Below are 7,500 nucleotides of genomic sequence, written 5' to 3' on the forward strand. Positions count from 1 at the left end.
GTTAATCATTTCCGGTTCACCAGTTCCCGTTTTGGACTTAGTCTCTGCGGGCCGTTTCTCATCTTTTGGTTCATCAGTTCCCCTCTTTTAATAATTTTTTGGCTGCTTTCGTTTGATCATTTCCCTGCCTTCTGGGTAACTTTTCCACCTTAGGACTTCATCGCCGCACATTGTTTTCGACTTCTGGTTGATCATTTCACCCCTTTTAATCATTTTTGTAACTTTTGGTTAACCATTTCACCCAGCTTCTGGTTAACCATTTCCCCTTTGGGACTTAGTCTGTGAGCATTCTTTTGGGATTCTGGTTAACCATTTGCCAATTTTTAAAAAATGTTGCCACTTTTGTTTAATGCTTTCTGGTCAACCTTTCCCTCTTTCAGACTTCACCGCGGCACATTGCTTCAGCCTCCTGGTTAATCATTTCACCCCTTTTAATCATTTTTGCAACTTTTGGTTAACCATTTCCCCCAGCTTCTGGTTAACCATTTCCCCTTTGGGACTTGGTCTCTGAGCATTCTTTTGGGATTCTGGTTAATCATTTGCCAATTTTTAAAAAATGTTGCCACTTTTGTTTAATGCTTTCTGGTCAACCTTTCCCTCTTTCAGACTTCACCGCGGCACATTGCTTCAGCCTCCTGGTTAATCATTTCACCCCTTTTAATCATTTTTGCAACTTTTGGTTAACCATTTCCCCCAGCTTCTGGTTAACCATTTCCCCTTTGGGACTTGGTCTCTGAGCATTCTTTTGGGATTCTGGTTAATCATTTGCCACTTTTTTAAAAATGTTGCCACTTTTGTTTAATGCTTTCTGGTCAACCTTTCCCTCTTTCAGACTTCACCGCGGCACATTGCTTCAGCCTCCTGGTTAATCATTTCACCCCTTTTAATCATTTTTGCAACTTTTGGTTAACCATTTCCCCCAGCTTCTGGTTAACCATTTCCCCTTTGGGACTTAGTCTCTGAGCATTCTTTTGGGATTCTGGTTAATCATTTGCCAATTTTTTAAAAATGTTGCCACTTTTGTTTAATGCTTTCTGGTCAACCTTTCCCTCTTTCAGACTTCACCGCGGCACATTGCTTTAGCCTCCTGGTTAATCATTTCACCCCTTTTAATCATTTTTGCAACTTTTGGTTAACCATTTCCCCCAGCTTCTGGTTAACCATTTCCCCTTTGGGACTTAGTCTCTGAGCATTCTTTTGGGATTCTGGTTAATCATTTGCCACTTTTTTAAAAATGTTGCCGCTTTTGTTTAATGCTTTCCCTGCTTTGTGGTCAACCTTTTCCCCTTTAGGACTTCACCGCGGCACATTGCTTCAGCCTCCTGGTTAATCATTTCACCCCTTTTAATCATTTTTGCAACTTTTGGTTAACCATTTCCCCCAGCTTCTGGTTAACCATTTCCCCTTTGGGACTTGGTCTCTGAGCATTCTTTTGGGATTCTGGTTAATCATTTGCCACTTTTTAAAAAATGTTGCCGCTTTTGTTTAATGCTTTCCCTGCTTTCTGGTCAACCTTTTCCCCTTTAGGACTTCACCGCAGCACATTGCTTTAGCCTCCTGGTTAATCATTTCACCCCTTTTAATCATTTTTGCAACTTTTGGTTAACCATTTCCCCCAGCTTCTGGTTAACCATTTCCCCTTTGGGACTTAGTCTCTGAGCATTCTTTTGGGATTCTGGTTAACCATTTGCCAATTTTTTTAAAATGTTGCCACTTTTGTTTAATGCTTTCTGGTCAACCTTTCCCTCTTTCAGACTTCACCGCCGCACATAATTTTCGACTTCTGGTTGATCATTTCACCCCTTTTAATCATTTTTGCAACTTTTGGTTAACCATTTCCCCCAGCTTCTGGTTAACCATTTCCCCTTTGGGACTTAGTCCCTGAGCATTCTTTTGGGATTCTGGTTAATCATTTGCCACTTTTTTAAAAATTTTGCCGCTTTTGTTTAATCGTTTCCCTGCTATGTGGTCAACCTTTTCCCCTTTCAGACTTCATCGCCGCGCATTGTTGTCGACTTCTGGTTAATCATTTTTCCCCTTTAAATCTTTTTTTGCCACTTTTGGTTAACCATTTCACCCAGCTTCTGGTTAACCATTTGCCCCATTTTACTGAATTTTTCCGCTTTGGTTTAATCATTTCCCTGCTTTCTTGTCAACCTTTTCCCCTTTTGGACTTCGCCGCCGCACTTTGCTTTTGCCTTCTGGTTAAACATTTCTCCCCTTTTAATCCTTTTTCCCACTTTTGGTTCACCAGTTCACCCAGCTTCTGGTTCACCATTTCCCCTTTGGGACTTAAGTCTCTGAGCATTCTTTTGGGATTCTGGTTAACCATTTGCCACTTTTTAAAAAATGTTGCTGCTTTTGTTTAATGCTTTCCCTGCTTTCTGGTCAACCTTTTCCTCTTTCCGACTTCATCGCCGCACCTTGTTTACGACATCCGGTTAAACATTTCTCCCCTTTCAATCCTTTTTGCCACTTTTGGTTAAGCAGTTCAACCAGCTTCTGGTTAACCATTTGCCCCTTCTTACTGAATTTTTCTGCTTTTGTTTAATCATTTCCCTGCTTTATGGTCAACCTTTTCCCCTTTAGGACTTCGCCGCCGCACTTTGCTTTCGCCTTCTGGTTAATCATTTCACAACATTTTAATCCTTTTTCCCACTTTTGGTTAAACAGTTCACCCAGCTTCTGGTTAACCATTTGCCCCTTTGGGACTTAAGTCTCTGAGCATTATTTTGGGATTCTGGTTAACCATTTGCCACTTTTTAAAAAATGTTGCCGCTTTTGTTTAATCGTTTCCCTGCTTTCTGGTCAACCTTTTCTCCTTTAGGACTTCGCCGCCGCACTTTGCTTTCGCCTTCTGGTTAATCATTTCACCCCTTTTAATCCTTTTTCCCACTTTTGGTTAAACAGTTCACCCAGCTTCTGGTTAACCATTTGCCCCTTTGGGACTTAAGTCTCTGAGCATTCTTTTGGGATTCTGGTTCACCATTTGTCCCTTTTTAAAAGATATTGCTGCTTCTGTTTAATCCTTTCCCTGCTTTGCGGTCAACCTTTTCCTCTTTCAGACTTCATCGCCGCGCATTGTTTTCGACATCTGGTTCAACATTTCTCCCCTTTTAATCCTCTTTCCCACTTTTGGTTAAGCAGTTCACCCAACTTCTGGTTAACCATTTGCCCCTTTTTACTGAATTTTTCTGCTTTGGTTTAATCATTTCCCTGCTTTATGGTCAACCTTTTCCCCTTTAGGACTTTGACGCGGCACATTGCTTTCGCCTTCTGGTTAATCATTTCACCCCTTTTAATCCTTTTTCCCACTTTTGGTTAAACAGTTCACCCAGCTACTGGTTAACCATTTCCCCTTTGGCACTTAAGTCTCTGAGCATTCTTTTGGGATTCTGGTAAACCATTTGTCCCTTTTTAAAAAATGCTGCTGCTTTTGTTTAATGCTTGCCCTGCTTTGCGGTCGATCATTTCACCCCTTTTAATCCATTTTTGCCACTTTGGGTTAAACAGTTCACACAACTTCTGGTTCACCATTTCACATTTCGGAACTTTTATTCCCACCATTACTTTGGGCTTCTGGTTCATCATTTCACGCTGTTTTACAAATCTTTGCCGCTTCACTTTTAATCCACAAACCGTGGCTCGCTTTCGGGTGGGGGGGGGGGTAGCGGGTTTGGGCCGGGCACTCGACATCCCGGTGTGCGACCGGGTTCGTTCTGGTACCGCTCGGTGCCCCTCGTCCTGCTCTTGCCGCGGAAGCAAACCAGACGACCGTCGGTCTCACGCCCGAGGGGAGAGGAGGCGGAAAGCGGTTTGCAGCCTTTCGCTGTACCTCCGGCGGGCAGCGCCGCACCTCCGAGTGCTCGGTACCGTTCGCTGCGCCTCGTCCGGCCGCACGCAGCGAGCCAAACCCGGAGGAAATCGGCCTGTGCCTTCTCGAGATATGGGCCTCCGGGTGGGACGGACAAACCGGGGCCCCGAGCTCGCTTTCGGCGGCCCGGCACTCGACTTCCCGGTGTCCGAACGTGATCCTTCCGGTACCCTTCGGTGCCCCTTGCCCGACTCCAGCTCCCGTGCTGAAGCGGAGTCGGTCGGCCTGACGGCCGCCGAGTTAGCCAGCGGAAAGCGGTGCGCAGCCTTTCGCTTGCAGCTCCGGCGGGCAGCGCCGCACCTCCGGCTGCTCAGTGCCGTCCGCTGCTCCCCTTCCGGCTGCACGCAGCGAACCATACCCGGAGGAAATCGGCCTCGGCCTTCCGGAGATATGGGCCTGCGAGTGGGACCAATAAATCGGTGCACATTTCCGGCTCGGTTTCCGGCCTCGGCACTATCAGTTCACGCCGTCCGACCGACGTCGTTCTGGCACGGTTCCGTTGCTCCTTGATCCGGTCCAGCCACGGTAATCAGCCGAAGATGGTGGGGGGGGGACACATTGCCCGCCGAGTTAGCCGGAGGAAATCGGCCTCGGACTTCCTCAGATATCAGCCTCCGGGTGGGACAGACAAACCGGGGACCCGAGCACGCTTTCGGCGGCCCGCTGGTCGACTTCCCGGTGTGCGACCGGGTTCGTTCCGGTACCGTTCGCTGCCCCTCGTCCTGCTCTAGCCGCGGAGACAAACCCGACGACCGTCGGTCTCACGCCCGCGGAGGGAGGTGGCGGAAAGTGGTTTGCAGCCTTTCGCTGTACCTCCGGCGGGCAGCGCCCGACCTCCGAGTGCTCGGTACCGTCCGCTGCGCCTGGTCCTGCCGCACACAACGAGCCATACCCGGTGGAAATCGGCCTGTGCCTTCCAGAGATATGGGCCTCCGGGTGGGACGGACAAACCGGGGCCCCGTGCTCGCTTTCGGCGGCCCGCTAGTCGACTTCCCGGTGTGCGACCGGGTTCCTTCCGGTACCGTTCGCTGCCCCTCGTCCTGCTCTAGCCGCGGAAACAAACCCGACGACCGTCGGTCTCACGCCCGCGGAGGGAGGCGGCGGAAAGTGGTTTGCAGCCTTTCGCTGTACCTCCGGCGGGCAGCGCCCGACCTCCGAGTGCTCGGTACCGTCCGCTGCGCCTGGTCCGGCCGCACGCAACGAGCCATACCCGGAGGAAATCGGCCTGTGCCTTCCGGAGATATGGGCCTCCGGGTGGGACGGACAAACCGGGGCCCCGAGCGGTGGCACCCTGCTCGCTTTCGGCGGCCCGGCACTCGACTTCCCGGTGTGCGAACGTCATCGTTCCGGTACCCTTCGGTGCCCCTTGCCCCACTCTAGCTCCGGTGCTAAAGCGGAGTCGGTCGGTCTCACGGACGCCGAGTTAGCAGGCGGAAAGGGGTGCGCAGCCTTTCGCTGTCACTCCGGCGGGCAGCACCGCACCTCCGAGTGCTCGGTACCGAACGCTGCGCCTCCTCCTGCCGCACGCAACGAGCCATACCCGGAGGAAATCGGCCTCGGCGTTCCGGAGTTATCCGCCTCCGAGTGGGCCTGACCAAGCGGGGTGAACTGGAAATCATTAACCAACGTACTTCCATGTTTTCACCCGCAGAGGGCAGCACTCTCTTCTCCGTTTTAAACTGGGCCGACCCGGCTCCGTTTCGAGACCCGGCACTCGACTTCCCGGTGTGCGACCGGGTTCGTTCCGGTACCGTTCGCTGCCCCTCGTCCTGCTCTAGCCGCGGAACTAAACCCGACGACCGTCGGTCTCACGCCCGCGGAGGGAGGCGGCGGAAAGTGGTTTGCAGCCTTTCGCTGTACCTCCGGCGGGCAGCGCCCGACCTCCGAGTGCTCGGTACCGTCCGCTGCGCCTGGTCCGGCCGCACACAACGAGCCATACCCGGAGGAAATCGGCCTGTGCCTTCCGGAGATATGGGCCTCCGGGTGGGACGGACAAACCGGGGCCCCGAGCGGTGGCACCCTGCTCGCTTTCGGCGGCCCGGCACTCGACTTCCCGGTGTGCGAACGTCATCGTTCCGGTACCCTTCGGTGCCCCTTGCCCCACTCTAGCTCCGGTGCTAAAGCGGAGTCGGTCGGTCTCACGGACGCCGAGTTAGCAGGCGGAAAGGGGTGCGCAGCCTTTCGCTGTCACTCCGGCGGGCAGCACCGCACCTCCGAGTGCTCGGTACCGAACGCTGCGCCTCCTCCTGCCGCACGCAACGAGCCATACCCGGAGGAAATCGGCCTCGGCGTTCCGGAGTTATCCGCCTCCGAGTGGGCCTGACCAAGCGGGGTGAACTGGAAATCATTAACCAACGTACTTCCATGTTTTCACCCGCAGAGGGCAGCACTCTCTTCTCCGTTTTAAACTGGGCCGACCCGGCTCCGTTTCGAGACCCGGCACTCGACTTCCCGGTGTGCGACCGGGTTCGTTCCGGTACCGTTCGCTGCCCCTCGTCCTGCTCTAGCCGCGGAACTAAACCCGACGACCGTCGGTCTCACGCCCGCGGAGGGAGGCGGCGGAAAGTGGTTTGCAGCCTTTCGCTGTACCTCCGGCGGGCAGCGCCCGACCTCCGAGTGCTCGGTACCGTCCGCTGCGCCTGGTCCGGCCGCACACAACGAGCCATACCCGGTGGAAATCGGCCTGTGCCTTCCGGAGATATGGGCCTCCGGGTGGGACGGACAAACCGGGGCCCCGAGCTCGCTTTCGGCGGCCCGCTAGTCGACTTCCCGGTGTGCGAACGTCATCCTTCCGGTACTCAACCGTGCCCCTTGCCCCACTCTAGCTCCGGCGGTAAAGCGGAGTCGGTCGGTCTCACGGACGCCGAGTTAGCAGGCGGAAAGCGGTGCGCAGCCTTTCGCTGTCACTCCGGCGGGCAGCATCGCACCTCCCAGTGCTCGGTACCGTCCGCTGCGCCTGGTCCGGCCGCACACAACGAGCCATACCCGGAGGAAATCGGCCTGTGCCTTCCGGAGATATGGGCCTCCGGGTGGGACGGACAAACCGGGGCCCCGAGCGGTGGCACCCTGCTCGCTTTCAGCGGCCCGTCACTCGACTTCCCGGTATGCGAACGTGATCGTTCCGGTACCCTTCGGTGCCCCTTGCCCCACTCTAGCTCCGGTGCTAAAGCGGAGTCGGTCGGTCTCACGGACGCCGAGTTACCAGGCGGAAAGCGTGTGCGCAGCCTTTCGCTGTCACTCCGGCGGGCAGCACCGCATCTCCGAGTGCTCGGTACCGTACGCTGCGCCGCCTCCTGCCGCACGCAACGAGCCATACCCGGAGGAAATCGGCCTCGGCGTTCCGGAGTTATCCGCCTCCGAGTGGGCCTGACCAAGCGGGGTGAACTGGAAATCATTAACCAACGTACTTCCAGGTTTTCACCCGCAGAGGGCAGCACTCTATTCTCCGTTTTAAATTGGGCCGACCCGGCTCCGTTTCGAGACCCGGCACTCGACTTCCCGGTGTGCGAACGTGATCGTTCCGGTACCCAACCGTGCCCCTTGCCCCACTCTAGCTCCGGCGGTAAAGCGAAGTCGGTCGGTCTCACGGACGCCGAGTTAGCAGGCGGAAAGCGGTGCGCAGCCTT

Source organism: Heptranchias perlo, unplaced genomic scaffold (assembly GCF_035084215.1).
Source record: "Heptranchias perlo isolate sHepPer1 unplaced genomic scaffold, sHepPer1.hap1 HAP1_SCAFFOLD_331, whole genome shotgun sequence".
Lineage (NCBI taxonomy): Eukaryota > Metazoa > Chordata > Chondrichthyes > Hexanchiformes > Hexanchidae > Heptranchias > Heptranchias perlo.